The 23,230-nt window shown below is 41.4% G+C and overlaps 1 long non-coding RNA gene across 2 annotated transcripts in view; it reads left to right on the plus strand.

The window, feature by feature from the left end:
• Positions 1–23,230, plus strand: part of LOC141371934 (uncharacterized) — a 50,003-nt gene that overhangs the window by 23,308 nt on the left and 3,465 nt on the right. Inside the window, exon 3 of one of the 2 annotated variants that reach the window (XR_012377284.1) lies at positions 14,139–15,390. The exons of the other annotated variant lie outside the window; for it this stretch is intronic. This is a non-coding gene — a long non-coding RNA (uncharacterized lncRNA). Of the gene's footprint in view, positions 1–14,138; positions 15,391–23,230 lie in introns of those variants that run through there. 2 annotated transcript variants of the gene reach the window in all.

The following is a 23,230-nucleotide window of genomic DNA, read 5'->3' on the forward strand; positions in this document are numbered from 1 at the left end:
GGTCCCTGGTGAGCATGACCTGAGCCAAAGGCAGACGCTTAGCTGACTGAGCCACAGAGGCTTCCCCACACCATCTTTCAATAAAAGGCAGTCTGTCTACATTTAACATCTGTTTAGTGTAGCCATCTTCGTTAATGATCTGAGCTAGATCTTCTGGAGAACTTGCTGCAGCTTCTACATCAGCACTTGCTGCTTCGCCTTGCACTTGTATGTTATAGAGACGGCTTCTTTCCTTGAACCCCATGAACCAATCTCTGCTAGCTTCAAACTCTTCTCCTGCAGCTTCCTCATCTCTCTCAAGTCTTCCTAGAATTGAAGAGACTTAGGGCATTGCTCTGGATTAAGCTTTGGCTCAAGGGAATGTTGTGGCTGGTTTGATCTTCTATCCAGACCACTGAAATTTTTTCCATATCAGCAATGAGGCTGTTGCATTTCCTTATCATTTCTCTGTTCACTAGAATAACACTTTTCACTTCCTTCAAGAACTTTTCCTTTGTATTTACAACTTGGCTAACTGGTGCCAGAGGCCTATCTCAGCTTTCAACATGCCTTCCTCACTAAGCTTAATCATTTCTAGCTTTGATTTAAAGTAAGAGATTTACAACTCTTCCTTTCACTTGAACACTTAGAGACTATCATAGGGTTATTAAGTGATCTAATTTCAGTATTGTTATGTCTCAGGAAATAGGGAGGCCTGAGGGGAGGGAGAGAGTCAGGGGAATGGCCAGTTAGTGGGGCACTCAGGACACACTAACATTTATCCAGTAAGTTCATCATCTTATATGGGCACATTCGGGGGCACCCCAAAACAGTTACAATAGTAACATCAAAGACCACTGATCATAGATTGCCATAACAAATATAATAATAATGAAAAGTTTTGAAATATTGTGAGAATTACAAAATGTTCCAGAGATACCAAGTGAGCAAATGCTGTTGGAAAAACGTTGCTGACAGACTTGCTCAACACAGGATTGCCACAAACCTTAAATTTATAAAAAATGTGATATCTGCAAAGCACAGTAAAGCAAGCAAAGCAAAGTGCAATAAAACAAGGTATGCCTGTAATTTTGTGTCACTGGTGATTGGATTCTAAGAGGAGCTGAAAGTTAGAGGCAAAAGGTTGTTGAATGTTTTGGATAACTTTTACAGGAATCTACTGAAGGAACTGTAGGAAATCCCAGAAATTTAACTTCTATTATTCCCAGATTTTTCAGAGTCTCAAGTCCTCAATCCTAATTTCAGTGAAGAATGATTTATTTCTCTTTACCTATAAGCCTTATGAATAGATATGTTGGTGAAATCTCACATTGAGAATTGTAAAATTTTTAAATGGGAAGAGATCTTAGAGATTGTCTAATTTTTTGAGTTTTCAGAACCTGACTCTGACCCATAAGCAAGAACCATTGTCTCCAGGACTTTGCAGATGGAGATTCCCCTACCTACTGCCAGGGGGTGTCAGCGTGCCTCACCTTTCCCCTTCTCTTGCCTAGGCTCCCCTCCAGACATCTCTCCCTGAGTACCCAACATTCCAAATAGTTTTTGTTCTTAGGTTATAAAGTGTTATCTATGACTCCAAAGTGGCAATGATAAAAGCCAAGCAGGAGAAAGAAAGTGATATGGAACAATTAGAGATGAAAATAAACATGCCCCAGATGTGGGGAGATCCCCATGGTGAAAGTGTGGCGCCCCAGAGGGAAGACTAGCTCTTTCCAACATGAGAGAGAGGGAGAGGTCAATCCACACAGGCTCTTTGTAGTGGATAAACGAGAGGTTATTCTTCCCAAACCAATAGAACTCAAGGTCATGAATGCTAAAGGGGAGTAAATGCCGTTAGTCAGCACCTGATCTTCTAATGATTATGTAACCTTGTCTCTGTTCTGGAGAAACAAACTGAGATTAGCTGAAATATTTTCTAAAAGACTTTCTTCTGCAAGGAGGGCCACCAGCTCTCAGAAAAGCTCTTCTCCATGATCAGCTAGCACATATCTAGAAGCTTACCAGTGGCTTGAAGTCATAAGAATTTTGTCTATGGGTTTACAGAGAATTGTGCCAAAGACTCAATATAAAATAGTTGATCAGTAAATGTTTATTGACTGAATACCCCCAGGGCAGGTTCTGTATTATTTTTCCTGCTTTGTCACAACTATTTCTGTATCTTATTTTTGCCGTCTGAAGTTTAAGAAAAACCAAATCAAACAAGAAATCATAAGATCTGCCTCTCAAGGAAATTTACTTGAAAATAGAGGTTTGCGTGAGGTTTATGTTTTGAGTCTTTTCGATACGTGGTATTCTGAGCCCACTGCCAGGACCTCTGTTCAAGTCATTGTCATCTTTTGTATAAAAGCCCCTAAAGAGTTTTAGTAATCTTAGTCAGTAATCTTTCTAAAATTCATGCTCATGTTATTAGTGTGCTAAACCTGCTAGCTCTCTGTGGTACTCAGAAGAAAGTCCAAACTCCTTAACCTAACATATTAGGCTGTTTGTGTTATGATCCCTTCTTGCCTCCCAGCCTGTTCGCATCCCTTGGCCCTCTATACTTCTATGCAGAAATTTCTGCAGGATCACAAACATACCATACTCTATCCTTCAAGCTCCTCCTTACACTGTACCCTCAACCCAGAACACTATTTTCTCCTATCTCCCTCCCCCCTATATTGTCCGGGCAACTAGTAGCAAGCCTTCAGGTCTTTCTCAACTTAACTTCTCAAAGAGGAAGCCTTCCCGGACACTGCCACACCCTTCCTTCTGCCTGAATTTATATCTTTCCCCCAAGTCCCTACATGAGACAGGAAGTCATGCATGGCTGGGGTGTGGGGGAAGCATTCACATAAACTCCCATGCACGTGGTAATCTGGGGGGTGCAGACACAATCTGCACAGTCTTCTGTGGGGTCACCATGGGATTTATGAGTCTCATAGGTCTCTTATGCTTCTATCTCTCTTAAGACTGATAATTCTGTAGTGACCTGGTCTATTGCCATTCTGCCCCACATAACTGCTCCTTTATAATACTAGGCCCTTTAATCAGTGCTCGGGGAAAATGAAGGGAAACTAAAGAAATGACTATGTGCATTCAAGTTTCATACATAACAAGGTTATGGCTAGGCCTATAATAGAACTGTAAAAAAAAAAAAAGTACTGTGTAAGTCCTCAGGAGAGCATAATTAATTGTTTCTGAGTATTGAAAAGAGCACAAGTGGGGCACCTGGGTGGCTCAGTTGGTTAAGTGACTGCCTTCGGCTCAGGTCATGATCCTGGAGTCCCGGGATCGAGTCCCGCATCGGGCCCCCTGCTCGGCCGGGAGTCTGCTTCTCCCTCTGACCCTCCCCCCTCTCATGCGCTCTCTCTCTCATTCTCTCTCTCTCAAATAAATAAATAAAATCTTTAAAAAAAAAAAAGAAAAGAGCACAAGTAGAGGGACATTTGAGCTGGGCCTTAAAGGTATGGCACCTGGCAGAAACAGTAAATAACTATATTACAGAGAGAGAAAATATGACACAAAGAGTACAGAAGTGGGACGCCTGGGCAGCTCAGTCAGTTAAGCGTCCGACTCTTAATTTTGGCTCAGGTCATGATCTTGGGGTCCTGGGATCGAGCCCGGCATGAAGCTCCCCACTCAACAGGGAGTCTGCTTATCTGCCTCTCCCTCTGCCCCTCCCCCTGCACCCTCTCTTTCTCTCTCTTAAATAAATAAATAAATAAATAAATAAATAAATAAATAATTTTTTTTAAAAAAGTACAGAGGTAGTCTGTGTGATCAGATTAGGTAGGAGTGAATGAGGAGGATGAAAATAAAGGTCAGTTGTGTAAGGTTTGGAGTACTCCATTAATCAATATGAATTTTATACTGCAGGAAGCAATCATTGAAGAATTTTGAACACAGCAGTGATATAATTAGATCAGTGTTTAAAAATGTTTTTCTCAAAAAATAAAAATAAAAATAAAAATGTTTTTCTCTATTATTTGTTACTACCAAACAGAGCATGCTTAATACTTTTTTTTCTTTCTTCATTTATTCCAGAAAAATATATGTCAGATAAAGTACTGCAAGGTTTTTATAATCCCACTCACTAGAGTTAACCATTTGGTATAGTGCTCCATATTTTTTCCTGTGCACATGTACATGTGTGTAATGTGTTTATATATAACTCATTCATTCATAAGAATGAAATCATTCTAACCATACTTTGCCCTTTTGGAAGTAATAGTATCTTCTTTTTTTTTTAAGATTTTAATTTATTTATTTGAGAGAGAGCGCATGCGTGCACACTGGGTAGGGGTGGTGGAGAGGGGAGAAGGGGCAGAAGGAGACGGAAAAGCAGACTCCTGCTGAGCAGGGAACCAGACGTAGGGCTGGACGTGGGGCTCAACATGGGGCTCAATCCGAGGACCCTGAGATAATTACCTGAGCCGAAGGCAGTTGGTTAACCGACTGAGCCACCCAGGTGCCCCTAGTGACTATCTTCTATGAGGAGGCAGATCACATAAACATAATCAACTACAACAAAAACATGAGCATATTAAATATATTCTACTGCATTAATAATAATCAATATAGAAATGATATCCTATTTTTACCTATGAGACTGGACAAATTTAAAAGAATGATCAAGGGGCATATCTGGGTGGCTCAGTCAGTTGAGTGCCCAACTCTTGATTTTGGCTCAGGTCATGATCTCAGGGTCATGAGATTGAGCCTCGTGTTGCATTGGGTTCTGTGAGGAGCCTGTTTAAGATTCTCTCTCTCTCCCTCTGCTCCTCCCCCCTTTGTATGTGTGCTAGCTCTCTCTCGGGGAAAAAAAAAGAATGATTAATATTTAGTTTGGGTGGAAATATAATAAGATACTCTACACACTTGGTGGGAATAAAATTAGTACTTTCGGAAAGGGGAATCTACCAATTCTTTTCAAAATTTAAAATATAACTACCTTTCAAGTAGCAATTTCCTATCTATAAATTTTTCCTACAAAATTCTCTCAGAAGTTCACAAGGATAAATGGACAAAGATGTTTATTGCAGCATTATTTGCAATAGCAATGCATCCTAAATGGATAATAAATTATGGTGTCCACTACCATATTATGGGCCACTGTGTAGCATATGGAAATGTACTGATATAAAAGAATGTTCGTGATACATTGTTGAGTGAAAAAATATCAGAATGGTGAAATGATATATGTATTTATATAACACCATTTTTTAAATTATACATATATACAGAGAGCATGTGTATGTATTCATCTATATCTGTACATATATGTGTGTGTCATGTATTGTGTATACACACCCCCAGAGTTTAACCAGTTAATCTTGAAATTGAATAGGAATGCAGTGCAAGTCTTTAACTTTTTACTTTTAAATATAAAAAGTACACAAATATAGTGTACTTTTTACTTTTTTTTACAATGAACATATATTATTTTAAATATATATTTTAGGGGCACCTGGGTGGCTCAGTCGTTAGGTGTCTGCCTTCAGCTCAGGTCAAGATCCCAGCATCCTGGGATCGAGCCCCGCATCGGGCTCCCTGCTCCCTGGGAAGCCTGCTTCTGCCTCTCCCACTCCCCCTGCTTGTGTTCCCTCTCTCGCTGTGTCTCTCTCTGTCAAATAAATAAATAAAATCTTAAAAATAAATAAATATATATATATTTTAACATATATCATTTTTTTTACAATGAACATATATTAAATACGGTGAAGAGGGGCGCCCAGCTGGCTCAGCCAATGTAGCATGAGGCTCTTGATCGCAGGGTCTTAAGTTCGAGCCCCACGTTGGGTATAGCACTTACTTGAAAAAAAAGAGTAAAATAGACAGTGAAGAAACATATACCTAGACATGTTTTCAAGTCAATATATATAGTTTAAATTTTATTATTTTTAATAATGACATAGTATTTTATTGATAACTATACATTTATTCATTCTATAGTTATTGAAAGCCCACACCACAGGAGGTACCAAGTGGGGCATTGAAGGAAGCAACAAGCACTTAAAACAAATTAACAAAGAAGGATCTTCTTTAGGAAGAGTGAGCAGGGAAGGCCTTTCTTAGTAGTGACATTGAAGCTGGGACCTAAAAGAATATGCTAGCTGTGGAAGAAAAGAGCATTCTTGGCAGAGGGAACATATTTATAGGGCCCTAAGCAACAGAGTATTTCCTGGGAAACTGAAAAAAATATCAATGTTGTAACTGATAAGTAAGGGGGTGTAATAGTGCAAGGTGAGATTAAAGATTTTTATTTATTTATTTGGCAGAAAGGGGAGAGCACAAGCAGGGGGAGGGGCAGAGGCGGAGGGTGAAGCAGGCTCCCAGCTGAGCAGGGAGCCCAGTGCGGGACTTGATCCCAAGAGTCTGGGATCATGATCTGAACTGAAGGCAGATGCTTAACCTACTGAGCCAACCAGGCACGCTAGGCAACATTTAAAAAAACATAAGTTTCCTAGGGGTGCCTTGGTGGCTCAGTTGTTAAGCATCTGCCTTCAGCTCGGGTCATGATCCCAGTGTCCTGGGATCGAGCCCCGCGTCAGGCTCCCTGCTCTTCGGGAAGCCTGCTTCTCCCTCTCCCACTCCCCCTGCTTCTGTTCCCTCTCTCGCTGTCTCTCTCTCTGTCAAATAAATGAAATAAAATCCTAAAAAAATAAAAATAAATTTCCTTAGACATTTGTCTTGTTTCTAGACTTTTCCTCCAACTCCATGCTACAGTGATCATCTTTATACTTTAATCTGTATATACTATGGCAGTATCTTGTAGAATCCCTGCACAGTAAAAATCATGGGTCAAAAAGTATAAATATTCAAATTTTAGTAGATACTGTCAAGCTGCTATCTAAAAAGGTTTACAAATTTTACATTTACTCCAAGTGTCTATTTTCTAAAACTTCAGCCAGGCCTCGGTATTGTCGGTCGTCAGGTTGTCATAATTTTTACCAATCCCTATAGGAGAAAACAAAACAAACAAAACAAAACGAAAACCCTTTTTGTTTTCCTTTGTTTTGTTACTAAATTTGAATGTCTTTTTGTTTGGGCCATTACTGATTCTTCCTATACGAATGCTTGTTCCTGTGCTTGGCATATTACTGTCTTTTATTGTTTGCTTTTTTTTATTGCTCTGAAAGATTTCTTTGTATATTATGAAAATTAAGCCTTTGTCCTATGAGTTGCATGCTTCTTTGCCAATTTTTTTAAAGATTTTATTTATTTATTTATTTGAGAGAGCGAGAATGAGAGAGAGAGAGAGCGCACATGAGAGAGGGGAGGGTCAGAGGGAGAAGCAGACTCCCCGCTGAGCAGTGAGCCTGATGCGGGACTCGATCCCAGGACTTCAGGATCATGACCTGAGCCGAAGGCAGTCACCCAACCGAGCCACCCAGGCGCCCCTTTGCCAATTTTTTTTTAATTTGATGGTGTTTTATCACAATAGAAAGTTTTAATTTTATGTGGTCATATTTATAAGGTTTACCCTTTATAATTTTCATGTTACATGTTTTCCTTAGAACAGATTTGTATTTTTTTATTTTTTTAAAGATTTTATTTATTTCATAGATAGAGACACAGCGAGAGAGGAAACACAAGCAGGGGGAGTGGGAGAGGGAGAAGCGGGCTTCCCGTGGAGCAGAGAGCCTGATGTGGGGCTCGATCCCAGGACCCTGGGATCATGAGCTGAACCGAAGGCAGACTCTTAACAACTGAGCCACCCAGGTGCCCCAAATATTTGTATTTGAAAAAGCAGCTATAGGGGCACGTGGGTGGCTCAATGGGTTAAGTGTCTGACTCTTGATTTTGGCTCAGGTCATGATCTCGGGATCATGGGATCAAGGCCCGAGTCGGGCTCTGTGCTCAGCTCAGTCCGCTTGTCCCTCTCCCTCTGCTCCTCGCTCCCCCTTCCGCCAAAGCTCTCTCTCTCAAATAAATAAATACATAAATAAAATCTTTTTTAAAAGGCAACTATAGTGTTGTGACGTTTGTGATTATACCTGGGGAAGTTGAAGAAAATGAGACTAGTTAGTATTCACTGCACATTAAAGCAGTGACTATGAGCATGGGGCATAGAATTCACCTAAAGCGTTACAATTCAAGGGTTTTTAATATACTCACAGGGATCTGCAACCGTTAATCAATTTTAGAACATTTTATCACCCCAGAAGAAGCCCCATAATCATTGGCACTCTCTCTGCATTCCTCCTTAACCTCTCCCAGCCGTTGGCAACCGCTACTCTACTTTCTGTCCCTGTGGATTTGCCTATTCTGGACATTTCATGAAGGGAATCATAAAATATATGACATTTTGTGACTGGCCTCTTTTACTTAGCATGATGTTTGAAGGTTCATCCATGTTGTAACATGTACTTCATCCCTTTCTATGAGTAAATAATATTTAATTATGTGATGATTATACTGCATTTATTTATCCATTGATCACTTAACGAACATTTGGGTTTCTTCATTTTTTTTTAAAGACTTTATTTAATTATTTGACACAGGGAGAGAGACAGCAAGAGAGGGAGCACAAGCAGGGGGAGCGGGAGAGGGAGAAGCGGGCTCCTGGCTGACCAGGGAGCCTAATGTGGGGCTTGATCCCAGCCCCCTGGGATCATGACCTGAGCTGAAGGCAGACGCTTAACGACTGAACCACACGGGTGCCCCAAGATTTCTTCCATTTTTGACTATAATGAATAATGCTGTTATGAACATTCTTGTGCATGTTTTTATGTGGACATAGGTTTTCAGTTCCCTTGGGAATATACATTGGAGTGAAATTGCTGGGTCATATAGTAACTCTGTATTTAACTATTTTCCAAAGCACCACACCATTCTACATACCCACCAGTAATTGTGAAGGTTCTCATTTCTCCATATCCTTGGAACACCAATTGTTATTTTGTTTTTTTTCTTATAGCTATTCTGGTCCATGTAAATTGGCATCTCATTATCTCAATATGAGTTCAATTTGCATTTCCTCAAACACTAAAGATGTTTTTTGCGTATTGGCCATTTGTGTATCTTCTTTGGAGACATGTCTATTCAAGTCCTTTGCTCATTTTTAAATTGGATTATCTTTTTGTTAAGTTGTAAAAATTTTTTGGGGGGATGAGCTCTATGCCCAATGTGGGGCTCAAACTCACAACCCCAAGATCACGAGTCACATGCTCTACTGACTGAGCCAGCCAGGTGCCCCAAGTTGTACATTCTGTTTTTTGGGTTTTTTGGTTTGTTTTTTTTTTAAGTAGGCTCCATGCTGGGCATGGAGCAACATGGGGCTTGACCTCACAACCCTGAGTCAAGACCTGAGTGAGCTGAGGTCAAGAGTCAGACGCTCAACCGACTAAGCCACCCAGGTGCCCCCCAAGTTGTAAATTCTTATATATTCTAGATACGTTCTTTATCAGGTATATGAATTGTATTTTCTCACACTATATAGGTTATTCTCTTACTTTCTTGATGGTATCCTTTCAAACAAAAAAGTTTTATGTTGATGAAGTCCAATTTATCTCATTTTTCTTTCATTACTTCTAATTTTGATATTATAAAAAGCTTCACCTGACCCAGGTCAAAAAGGTTTACATTTAGATCTGTGAACCATTTTGAGGTAATTTTTATGTTTAGTGTGAGGAAGGGGTCCAACTTCATTCTTATGTTCATGGATATCCAGTTGTAAACAGCACCCTTTCCTTCCTTCCTTCCTTCCTTTCTTTCTTTCTTTCTTTCTTTCTTTCTTTCTTTCTTTCTTTCTTTCTTTCTTTCTTTCTTTCTTTCTTTCTCTTTCTTTCTTTCTTTCTTTCTTTCTTTCTTTCTTTCTTTCTTTCTTTCTTTCTTTCTTTCTTTCCTTCTTTCTTTCCTTCTTTCCTTTTAAGATTTTATTTATTTATTTGACAGACAGTGAGAGAGGGAACACAAGCAGGGGGAGGGGCAGATGGAAAGGGAGAAGCAGGGAGCCCAACACGGAACTTGATCCCTGGACCCCGGGATCATGACCTGAACCAAAGGCAGACGCTTAATGAACTGAGCCATCCAGATGCCCAAAACAGCACCATTTTCAAAATAAAATTTGATCTTGGGCATCTGGGTGGCTCAGTTGGTTATGCATCTGCCTGCTGCTCCCCCTGCTTGTGCTCTCTCTCTCTCTCTGCCAAATAAATGAACAAAATCTTTTAAAAAATAAAAAAATAAAATTTGATCTTGTTCAATAACTAGTCCAGTATTTTTTTTAAGATTTTATTTATTTATTTGACAGAGAGATAGAGAGAGAGCACAAATAGGCAGAGAGGTAGGCAGAGGGAGAGAGAGAAGCAGGCTCCCCGCTGAGCGGAGAACCCGACACGGGGCTTGATCCCAGGACCCCGGGACTATGACCTGAGCCAAAGGCAGACACTTAACGACTGAGCCACCCAGGTGTCCCTAACTAGTCCAGTATTTTTTTTTTTTAAGATTTTATTTATTTATTCAGGAGAGACAGAGGGAGAGAGAGAGAGAGAAGCAGAGGGAGAAGCAGGCTCCCAAGGAGCAGGGAGCCCGATGCGGGACTCGATCCCAGGACCCTGGGATCACGACCCGAGCCGAAGGCAGACGCTCAACCATCTGAGCCACCCAGGCACCCACTAGTCCAGTATTAAGGGACATTTTCTGAAAGCAGATTTGAAAGTACTTGATGGCTTGAAAGTGAGGGAGATAGAAGCATCAGAATTTTTAGTTTAGGAACTAGATAATTAGTAATGCCATTAATCCAAGCGGAGAAATCAATTAGGGGAGGTAAAGCACAAGCAGATTTGGAAGATCAGTTTTGAGCATGTTGAGCTTGAGGTACTTATAGGATATCCAGGTAGAGATTCATAGCAGGCAATTATACATTTGGTCTGGAATTCAAAAGTTTGTTTGGGGTGCCTGAGTGGCTCAGTCTGTTAAACGTCTGCCTTCGGCTCAGGTCATGATCCCAGAGTCCCAGGATCGAGCCCTGTGTCGGGCTCCCTGCACAGTGGGACGGTGGGGAGTCTGCGTCTCTCTCTGACCCTCCCCTGTCTTGTGCTCTCTTTCTCTCTCTCTCTCAAAACAATCAATAAATAAAATCTTAAAAAAAAAATGTTTGGAGTGAAAATGAAATTTAGAAGTCCCTTCTTCTGTGAGAGACGGTGAGAACACGAGAAGCTGTTCGAAGATGAACCTGGTGTTTAAGAGTCATTGAAGAAGAAGAACCAAGGGGGGAAAAAAGTAGAACTAAGAATTAGAAGAGTTGAAGACTACCTAGAAAATGGTGTGGGAACTGAGAGAGATTGGGGGGCTCATAACAGTTTAAATGATGAAAAAACTTTCCATTGGACAATAGCTAAGAAGGTCACTGGTTTTACGTTAGGTTATTTATGTCTTTATTGAAACTGAAGCTTCAGCAGAGAGGTTGCAATGGAATGTGGGGAAGAATGCTTGCACCTTCAAGCAAAAACATTTTTTCTTCGGAAATTATTGCTAAAGACTGTACCTACCATCTTGGTAACCTCAAGGAAGGAGCACAAGGAGGGCAGCGTGCTTTTCTTTTCCTCTAATTCTGTCTCTACCCTCCAATACTTAATACAACTGAGAGAAGCCTGGAATGTCATAGCAAGACTTTCCAAAGGTAAGGAGATAAAAGAAGAAAAAAGAACATTACAAAACTTAGGATTAATAGGTACTTCTCTTGAGTGAACTGGTTCGTGGAAGACCTATCTTGCTGAGAAGCTCTTGGCCTAGTTCCATTTATCAGAGGCCAACCTTGTACCTCTTGGGAGGGTCCTCAAACACATCAAAGTCTAAGGGAACAAGGTCCAGTTTCCTTATACATATGTGTAAGAGTTCTGGTTTCCTTTTTATGGACCTACCTCTTTTCTCCAGATGAAAGAAAGTCTACTTTTTTGCAGGGAAACCATACCTTCCCACAAGCATGTAGCCATAGGTATAGGTGATAGCCTTATTTCATAAAATAAATAAAATTCTAGTCATACCAAAGATATTGCTAGTGACAGGTATGTAATTTCATATAGAGGTCTGCACTTCTGTGCAGACCGCTAGCTATTCTGAAATATGTTGATGCTGAATAGGAGGGAAAGAAATAGAAACAGGTAGTATAAATCACTCTTTGGAGGAAGGCAACAGTGAAGAGTACCTTGACAGAGTACTTTAGAGAAGCTGAGGTATAGGAAGAATGAAAGTATTTCAGGATGGAGGTACTTTAGAATTTCATTGGCAGCAGGAAAAGACAAGCAGAAAGTGAAAAGTAGAGCGAGCAGACAGGCAATAGACGGATGACTCTGGCAATCAGATCAGCAGTGAGAAACTCATTACCTTACAAGGCAGCCCGTTTTTGGAGAGCTTTAATTACTAGGAACTTCTTTCTATGACATTGAGATGATTAAAAATGTAATATAAATGGGATACCTACTTCAATTTGGGATTACTGAAAAATGCGTATTTTGGGAAGCACAACAAATATGTGAAGAAAGTTATCATGTCATCTGCCATACTCTGATTCTCTAAGCTAAATAACACTAGTTCCCTCAGCTGCTTGCTCTTCATTACCTTGTCTCAAGATACTTCATCATCCTAGTCATGTCATTTTTCTTTTTTAAAGATTTTCTTTATTTATTTGACAGAAAGAGACAGGGAGAGTCATGTCTTTTGTAAAGTAGAATGTCAAGGACTAAAGTGATCCGGAGAACATATCCCAAACACAGGACTAATATCCCTCTGATTTGTTATTCTTTCAAAAACATGTTTGTTCACTTTTTCTTAAAAAGATGCTATTTATTTATTTGAGAGAGGGTTAGAAAGCAAGAGTAAGGGGGAGGCGCAGAGGGAGAGGGTGAGGCAGACTCCCTGCTGAGCAGGGAGCTCAATCCCAGGACCCTGCGATCATGACGTGAGCCAAAGGCAGACACTTAACCAACTGAGCCACCCAGGCGTCCCTATGTTTGTTCACTTTTTATAATTTGTCAGTTTCCTTTCTTGCTGTCATTAGTGTGTTAGGGCCCTTGCATGTGGCATAAGACATCTCTTCTAATTTTCTTTTAATATAGTGTTGCTGATTTGGAAATCAGATAACAAACTTAGGCTCTGTATCACTTATTAACATTTTGTATTGTATGTTGGGAATATTTTATAGTCATTTAGAAAGAGAGAAAGAGTATGGTTTCTTAGAGGGGCCAACAGAGCCCTCCTATGAAGAAGGCTTTGCACTCTAGTGAAAATTTTTTTTTCCTTTGTTTTATACAGCTTATATACAAAATAGGTTAGTTTGGGACGCCTGGGCGACTCAGGTCATGATCCCAGGGTCCTGGGATGGAGTCCTGTGGAAGCTTCTCCCTCTGCCTGCTCCTCCCCCTGAGCGTGCACACCTGCGTGTGCACACACACGCTCGCTCTCTCTGATCAATCAATCAAACCTTTAAAAACAAAAACAAATTAAGTTTGTTTTCCGAATAGTTGAGTTCCAAATGGGTGAGGTCTTGCAGTCTTTTACACAAGGATCTCATGAGAGATTTCCTAAGGGAATGGTTCTCACTCAGCAGTGATTTTGCTCCCCAGGGACCCTTGGCATTTTTCTAGGGACATATCTGGTTGCTGTGACTGTGGCAAAGAAAATGCTACTGGCATCTAGTGAGTAGAGACCAGGAATGCTGCTAAACGTCTCACAGGGCACAGGCTAACCCCAATAACAGAGAATTACCTGGCCCACAATAGTACCTAGATTTTTTTTTCCTATTTTTTTATTATTATGTTATGTTAATCACCATACATTACATCATTAGTTTTTGATGTAGTGTTCCATGACTCATTATTTGCGTATAGTACCCTAGATTTTAAAACCTTGGTCTGTAGTATTTCTCTGATTTTTTTTCTTTTCTTTCTTTTATTTTTGGTTAACCTTATTGTAAAAAAGGTTAGTAAGAGTTTAGGTTAAAAATTGACACGATGTAACCTTAATGAATTAATTCTGCATCCAATTAATCAGTCCTCTTTCCTTTTATTGCATGCCAACCATCTGTTAGTAATCTTTATAGAACTTAATGGGAAAATAATGAAGCACTACTTTTTCTCACTTTGAAAAATTTTCGTACCTCCCAGGTTTTTCTTTGTTTTGTTTTGCTTTTTAAGTTTATTTATTTGTCTTTTTAGTCATCTCTACAGCCAACATGGAGCTCAAACTTATGACCCCAAGACCAAGAGTCACATGCTCTTCCAAGTGAGCTAGCCTGGTGCTCCTATAATCTTTTGTCTCCCAGGCTCCATAATTGTTAGAATATTAACAAGTGTAAAAAAAGAGAATATTAAGTAGTGTTCAGTGATCAAATTTGGGCATTTTTTATGCTTTTTATTTAAAGGAAAAATTTACTCTCACTTTTCTCATTGCCCTTCCTGGCCTTTAGTTTCTCTTCCCCATATCTCATTCATTTTTTCCAGTAGAAAGGTCATGTTTCTTGAGAAGAGGATAATCCTGCTTTTCTTCGGTCACCTCTCCATATTAGATAAATACAATACAAGGTAAACCGGAAGCTTTGTGGCCCTCATCTTTCAGGTGCCCCAGTGAGGCATGCAGCTATTTTGGGATGCGGCTATGCTCATCAAGCTCCCTAGTGTGTCACTGGTGAGACAGGCGGGGCAGAAGTCACTGTCCCATCACTGTTTGTTCTTCGAGGCAGAGGTGTGGGAGCCAAAAGAATCCTCTTCACTGCACGTCCTCTACGGTGGGAACGTGCTTGTCTTTTCCTGGGGATGTTTCGTTTCTTGGTATGGACCCCAGGTGTCAAGATCAAAGAGGAAATAATGAGACAGGAGTAAAGAGCTTCATTCTCCAAGTACCTGAAAGGAGTGAGGGCAGATGGAAACTAAAAAGTAAAAGGGAAGAAATAAATACTTTCCTCAGCCATGCCCAAAAAGAACAACCAGGTAGCTCTCTTCAGATGCTTCTAATTTTTCAAATTACAGCTGTGTCACCACTCAGAATCTGGTGGTAAAAATAATCCTTCCCCTTATACCTTTTGTTCAGAGTTGGAAATTGATTTATTCATTCTTTCGTTCAGATATTTATTGAATGTATCTATATATACCAGGCACATAAATGAACCAAGGAAACTTCTAAAAACCTGGAAATTTCAAGTGTATATTTGAAAGGGGAATGATAAGTGAATACCTAATTAATAGTCAAAACATTTCTATAATTTGTCACCTTTCTTCCTCGGGGTAACAAATCACTAAGTATTTGTATGGGTGGTATATTTGTGGAACTCTTGAGATTGCAGAGAATACCACAGCTAGGTCTTTCTCCTTCCGCCTTAAGACCACCTTTTAGGGATGCCTGGGTGGCTCAGTCGGTTAAGTGTCTGCCTTGAGCTCAGGTCATGATCGCAGGGTCCTGGGATCGAGCCCCGCATCGGGCTCCCAGCTCGGCGGGAGGCCTGCTTCTCCCTCCCCCACTCCCCCTGCTTGTGTTCCCTCTCTCTCGCTGTCTCTCTCTGTCAAAGAAATAAATAAATAAAATCTTTTAAAAAAATAAATAAAAATAAATTTTAAAAAGACCACCTTTTAGAATGAGCGGTCGGAGACACTGGTTGAACTAATCACTAGCTAGTTTGTAGCAGAGCAGGTTGGGACCATAGTCTGAGCTGAGGTTACCTGGGTTTTCTAATTTTCAGCCTTGTCTTTGTTCTAAAAATAGAAGTGAGAGAAGATGGATTGCAGAAAGTGCTTTCCACCACCCCCGCACCAGGTTGGTTTCTCTCCAGAAAGCCTTCTGACAAACAGTGGATAGGATAGTGAAATGAAAGAACAGAGTTTGGGGTTTAGGGGTACGGTTGGGCGAAGCAACGGAAGGAGGGGATTAGAAAAAGCTCAGAACGAAGAGAGCGTATTTTAGTTGGGACAAAGCGTGTAAGCTAAAAGTGACACGTCTGGTATCTCTGGAGGACAAATAGTCCTGTAAAACAGGAAAAAATGCGTTAAGATTTTACTTCATTTCCCACCTAAGGGCATAGAGTCAAAGTAGCATGTGTGGTATTTAAAGACTGCGGCAGCATCGCCTGAACTTGCTTTACAGCATTGTCTCTCCCTAGACTCCTATAGGCACCCTGCTCTTCAGCTAAATTGGTCAAAGCCCTATTTCCCGACCTTCTGCCCAAACTTCCTACCACCATACCTTTGCCGGGGCCATTCCATTTTCCTGAAATGCCCTTCGGTAATCTCTGCCTCTCTTCTCTCCTCTCTCAGTCACCTGTCCAGACCTAGTCCAAATTCTATCTTCATGAAGGCTCTCTGGATTCTTCCCACGTGAACAGAATCTCTTAACACTTTGGCTGCCTTCAGAACTTTTTTGTCTTGTCCCCTCAATGGCCAGCTTGTAACCAACTTGAGGGGAGGGACTTTGGGTCTTCTGCATTATTTAGAAGAAAGCTGTGCATTTTGTAGGCTCTCTGAAAACGTATTTATGTATATATCTTCATTTTTCTCAACATTGCCTTTTTAAAAACTCATTAAAATTTTTCTGTATTCAGGGGCACCTGGGTGGCTCAGTTGTTAAGCGTCTGCCTTCGGCTCAGGTCATGATCCCAGGGTCCTGGGATCGAGCCCCGCATTAGGCTCCCTGCTCCGCGGGGAGCCTGCTTCTCTCTTTTCCACCCCCCCCCCCACTTGTGTTGCCTCTCGCTGCCTCTCTCTGTCAAATAAATAAAATCTTAAAAAAAAATTATTTTTCTGTATCCATGGGGCACCGGGGTGGCTCAGTTGGTTGAGCATTTGCCTTTGGTTCAGTTCATGATCCCGGGATCCTGGAATCAAGCCCCACATCGGGCTCCTTGCTCAGCAGGGAAACTCCTCCCTCTCCCACTCCCCCTGCTTGTGCTCTCTCTGTCAAATAAATAAATGAAATCTTAAAAAAAAATTCTGTATTCAGAAAACCATCGTTTCTTATTGCTTTTATTAGATGTTATCTTATCCAAAGATAAAGGGGTCCAGGTAAGCATGCAGCTAATAGGTGAAAATGAAAAATGGAATTGAAAGAAGCCAAGTTTCTGGCTAGGGTGTGGGGACAAACCTGACTTTAGGAAAAGGGAGATATTGGAAAAGAGAATGGGATACACAAAAGGAGCATCGAGATGGTGGCTTGTAACCTGGGAGAAATGGAAAGAAAAGAAGAAAGAGCAAGAAAGACAAAGAACTGTAGAAATTTTGAGATACAAATATTGAAAAGAGGGAAGGAGGAATAGTCGAGAGACCAAAAGGGTTAGGTCTAAGGGAAAGGTCTGACTTAGCCTTTGTTGTCTTTGGGAGATGCCTCGCAGAAGACCACAAGCAAGAAAAGGAAGTGAAAAACAATACAGAAGTCAGGTTACCCTCTGTATAACCTCCCACTGGACCCTTCCTTGGAAATAAGAATGACTCAGGAAGGCATAGGAGGATAAAGAAACACCCGTCCAACTGCCGCTCTTCTCGGTGACGTTCTGTGTGAGGCTGTTTTCACCGGGATCCGGTGTGATCTGGTTCGGCCCCTGACTCTGTGTCTCCCCTCCTGCGTCTCCACATGTATTTCAGGTCCCTGGCTTTGCTTATGCCTGTGCACCTCTAACTGTGGGCAGTATGTCCCCATCCATCTCTGTAAGTAAGTGGTTGATGGCATCTTATTACCTATGCCTCAAGTCTCATCTGTGTCTGTGTCTTTTTCTTTTGTCTTAATCTTGTATTTGCCTCTCTGCCCTCTCTCCCATTCTGCTTCTGTCACAGTTTTTCTTACCAGCTGGCTTACCATGATTTCATCTCCACAGCAACCCCTCCCTGGGGAAGAATGAAGGGAAAGGGAAGGAAGAGAGAGCCTAGAATAGATGGACAAGGAGAAAGTGGATTGGAGTTGAGGACAACTGTCTTGGAACAGAGTAGAAACAAACTATGTGGGTGGATTCCAGCGAAGTCACACAAAAACCTAAGGGAACACAAATTGGGGGGCCAAACCCAGCCCTTGCTAGCATACTCATTCAGCAGATTCCTTCTATTTATGCTAAGCCGTCATCTGTTTATCCCTCCCCAGTGATTCAAATTAACTAGTCTTTCTTTCTCTGTTTCTAGGCTTCATAATTCTTACACATGTATAGTTTCTGATAATGTTAAACTTGAAAAGTAATTTTCTTAAAGATTCATGTATATTCCCATTGGAACCACAAGGTCTTCATTTATTTATTAATTTTTATTTTTTAAAGATTTTATTTAGGAGCACCTGTGTGGTTCAGTTAAGCACCTGCTTTCGGCTCAGATCAGGATCAAACCCCACTTCAGGTTCCTGCTCAGCGGGGAGCCTGCTTCTCCCTCTCCCTCTGCCATTCCCCCTGCTTGTGCTCTTTCTCTCTGTGTCAAATAAATAAATAAATAAAATCAAGATTTTATTTATTTATCTGAGAGAGAGCAGGAGCAGTGGAGAGACGGGAAGAGAGAGAAGTAGACTTCCTGCTGAGCAGGGAGCCTGATGCCACACTCGATCCCAGGATCTTGGGATCATGACCTGAGCTGAAGGCAGATGCTTAACCAACGGAGCCACCCAGGCGCCCACAAGGTCTTTCTTTAGATGTACTATAGTTTTTCCCTAGGATTCATTCTGGACATTAAGTGGTTATTAAGTGGTCATTAGTTGATAATGAAGAACACTTGGAATGGCCTTTTCAGAAAAGGACAAATAAAAAAGGTGGTTAAGTCGATACCCTGCCCTTGGCTCAGGTCATGATCCCAAGGTCCTGGGATTGAGTCTGGGATCAGGCTCCCTGTTCGGTGGGAAGTCTGTTTCTCTCTCTCCCCCCTCCCACCCCCTGTTCCCGAGCACAGACGCTCTCTCTCCCTCTCAAATAAATAAATAACATCTTTTTAAAAAAAGGACAAGAACGGGGCGCCTGGGTGCCTCCATTGGTTAAGTGTCTGGCTTCGGATCAGGTCATGATCCCGTGGTCCTGGGATCGAGTCCCACATTGTGTTCCTTGCTCAGTGGAGAACCTCCTTCTCCCTCTGCCTGTCCCTCCCCCGCTTGTGCTTGCTCTCTCCCTCTCTCTCTCTCTCTTTCTCTCTCTCTCCCTCTCTCTCTCTCTCTCTCTCTCTCTCTCTCTCTCTCTGTCAAATAAATAAAATCTTAAAAAAAAAAGGACAACAAATACTTTAATGATATTGCGCACTCTCATGTAGGACCGGAATGTTAGATATGAGATTTAATAAGCAAGCAAGAAAGTGTTACAGGGGCGCCTGTGTGGCTCGGTCCGTTAAGCATCCTACTCTTGATTTCGGCTCAGGTCTTGGTCTCTTGGTCTTGGGGTCCTGGGATTGAGCCCCATGTCCAGCTCCACACTCAGTGGGGAGTCTTCTGGAGATTCTTTCTCTCTCCCATCTCCCTCTGCTCCTCCCCACTCTCTCAAGTGGATAAATGGATCTTAAAAAAAAAAAAACCAACTTTAAAGAAAGGATTTACAAACAATGGAATTTGTTTTACTAAGGAATGTGAGGTAGTAGAATCATTCTGCCCAGAGATCTTTAAAACCAAATAGGTATCTGTATATCTTTAAAGGAAATTGGCTAGATCAGGGCTTCTCAAACTTTTAAGCTCCCTTTTCCTACAGCTTCCCTTGACCCTAACCTGGAGAGCTTGTTAAACACAAATTCCAGAGCCCTACCCATAGCGACTGGGATAGTCCTGGGGTTGCAGGGAGGGCTGGGGAAGGGGTATGAATCTGTATTTCCAGCAGGCTCCCTGGAGATGATGCTGCTGATCCATGGACCACATTTGAGTAGCACTAGTCTAGATGATTTCCAAAGTCAAGGAAAAGAGTTGACATACGTAGGACATAAATGTGTGAAAACTGCATTACTCTCGGATTAAAAATATTTTTTCTCTGGGACTGGAAGAGGACAATTGAGCTGACTCAGACAGGTTTGTTTTTTCCTTTGCAAGCTGTGTGTGATATCCGTTTGACAACTTTCTTTGTTCTGTAGAGTGACCAACCGTCCCCCACTTGCCCAGGCCCTTTTGGAGCTAAAATTGGGACAGTCCAGGGCAGAGTGGGCATTTGGGTGACCTCTCCCTTCACATGAGGCCAGTGAAGTAAGAGGAATATAAAAAGAAAAATGAATTTGACTAGGAATCAGAAAATGTTGTTTCTTGTTCTAATTCAGAATGTGTTAATTTTATGACTTTAAACGGGACATTTAAATTGTCCTTGTTTCAGTTTCTACACCTGTAAAATGGAGATAGATAATATGACCTATTCCACTTACTTCACAAAAATGTTTTGAAGATCAGTTGAAACAATCTGTATAAAAATTGTTTATTAAAATACCATACACATATTAAGACACAGATGTAGCTCACTTGTTTTTATTTAGAATTGATTACTTATTGACCAAAAAATACAACCCAGCAATCCTGTTCCTAAGTATATAACCAAGAGAACAGAATTCATACATATGGCAAATGCCAAGAATGTTTGTGATATCTCAAAAGTAGAAACAGTAATGTGTTCATCAAAAGGAGAATGGATAGGGGCGCCCGGGTGGCTCAGTCGTTAAGCTTCCACCTTTGGCTCAGGGACCTGGGATCGAGCCCCACATCGGGCTCCCTGCTCTGTAGGAAGCCTGCTTCTCCCTCTCCCACTCCCCCTGCTTGTGTTCCCTCTCTTGCTGTGTCTCTGTCTGTCAAATAAATAAATTAAAATCTTAAAAAAAAAAAAAAGAGAGCACCTGGGTGGCTCAGTTGGTTAAGCGACTGCTTTCGGCTCAGCTCATGATCCTGGAGTCCCGGGATCGAGTCCCATATCAGGCTCCCTGCTCAGCGGGGAGTGTGCTTCTCCCTCTGACCCTCTTCCCTCTCATGCTGTCTGTCTCTCATTCTCTCTCTCTCTCAAATAACTAAATAAAATCTTTAAAAAAAAAAACCAAAAAAATAAATAAATAAAAAAGAAAAAGGAGAATGGATAAATAAATTTTGGCATATCCACAAATGTAATACTACTCAGCAATAGCAAGAAATGAGCTACTAATATACACTATATAATACAGACACTATGGGGCGCCTGGGTGGCTCAGTTGGTTAAGCGACTGCCTTCGGCTCAGGTCATGATCCTGGAGTCCCGGGATCGAGTCCCGCATCAGGCTCCCCGCTCAGCGGGGAGTCTGCTTCTCCCTCTGACCCTCTTCCTTCTCGTGCTCTGTATCTCTCATTCTCTCTCTCTCTCAAATAAATAAATAAAATCTTAAAAAAAAAATACAGACACTATGTTGAGTGAAAAAAAACTGGTAGCACAAGAGTACATACTATATGAAAGGATTCCATTTATATATAGGAAATTAATCAATGATGACATAAGTATAGTGGTTACCTCTGGGAAGGGAGGCTATATACTGGTATAGACACGAGGAAACCTTCTGGGGAGCAACAAGTGGTCTAGAATCTGGATCTGGATCTGGATAGTGGTTATACAGGTGCATACAGATGTAGATCCTCACCTTTGTGCATTTTTACCTGCTTTATTATATATAAAAAAGAAAAAGAAGGCATAAAGAAAGAACTCACCCTCAATTCTGAGCCCACTAGAAAACACATTCTTTTTGTTGAAATGTTTCTAGCAGCCTATCAAACAGGCTTGGTTTTGTGACTTGAACATCTGATATGTGGATCTAGAGGTCATCCCCTCGTTCGGCTCTCTTGGTTTCTAGACTTGAGTAATATGTGCCTATGAAGGGAAGTGGAAACCCTGTGTCACTGGTGAGGAAGAGGACCAGGTTTACATCAGCATTGCAACAAGTCTTTGCTTTTATTGTTCCTTTTCTTATTTTTTCTCTTGGTGCCCCAAGCCTGCTTTTCTTTTTTTTTTTTTAAGATTTTATTTATTTATTTGAGAGAGAGATAATGAGAGAGAGAGAGAGCACAAGAGGGGGGAGGGTCAGAGGGAGAAGCAGACTCCCTGCTGAGCAGGGAGCCTGATGCAGGACTCGATCCTGGGACTCCAGGATCATGACCTGAGCCGAAGGTAGTCGCTTAACTGACTGAGCCACCCAGGTGCCCAGCCTGCTTTTCTTAGATTGATTTTTCACCCTCCCCCATACATCATACTCTTTGGGGGGTGTGGCCTTCACATTTTCTTTGTGTCTTGTCAGTTGCGTACTTTCCCATCTTTTCTAATATGACTCATTAAACTCAGTTGTCCCTGCTGACCTTTTCTTTTATGAGTCCATTCCAGGGATTCACTTCCCGTCCCCCTGCCAAGGAGCCTTCCAGTAGCCTTTACTGCTGTATTTCCAGACTTGACTTGTTTTTGAAACAGTGCGGGAGATATTCCCACAAGGCTAGGGCAAGCCCCTTCCTAGCCCTCTAGGGAATTCTCCCTAATGTGGAACCCTTCTCACCTTGCTTTCTACTCAGCAGCGATTCTGTGTCTGGTGTGTTGCATTCACGCTCGGCCTTCCTTAGGTAAAAAGGAAAGTGAGGGAAAAAAATCATTTATTTCTCAGGAAGGTTTAGTCAGGTGACCAAGTTGTCAGGGGGTCTAAAAAGGAGGGATTATTAGAAATATATACTAAGTGGAGGGAGAGCAGAAAGCATGAGTCGCATTGTATGTGCTTCCCCTTTTAAACGGTGCTGCCCTTATTTATTTCTGTAACATCAGTGTTTGTTTCATAGAAGGTACTTAATAAATATAATGCTTGGGAATAAATACAAGGTACAACTGAAGAAAGAGTAACTGCAGCAAGGATCAGGATGTTAAGGGAAATTTCTAAGATGCAGATCTACAGGGCTACAGTGTTTGCCTGGGTATATATATCTGTCAGAAGTCATGATTCGTGCACCTAAAATGTATGAATTGTATCTGTTTTATACATGAAATTGACTTTAATAAAAAAACAGAATCAAGGTGCTGCAGGGGCATGAAGAAGAATTTTGTAAAGATCCGAGGCCAGGTGACCTGTGAAATGTGGACCGTACATAGAAAAGAGAAGCGGGGGCGCCTGGGTGGCTCAGTCCTTAAGCATCAGCCTTCGGCTCAGGTCATGATCCCAGGGTCCTGGGATCGAGTCCCACATCGGGCTCCCTGCTCCGCGGGAAGCCTGCTTCTCCCTCTCCCACTCCCCCTGCTTGTGTTCCTGCTCTCGCTGTCTCGCTCTCTGTCAAATAAATAAATAAAATCTTAAAAAAAAAAAAAAGAAAAAAGAAAGAAAAGAGAAGGGGGGGTAGATAAGAGGTGAGAAAATAAGAG

Source organism: Callorhinus ursinus, unplaced genomic scaffold, assembly GCF_003265705.2.
Source record: "Callorhinus ursinus isolate GAN/ISIS: 27379988/994484 unplaced genomic scaffold, GSC_fseal_2.0 scaffold132, whole genome shotgun sequence".
In the NCBI taxonomy this organism is placed as follows: Eukaryota; Metazoa; Chordata; class Mammalia; order Carnivora; family Otariidae; genus Callorhinus; species Callorhinus ursinus.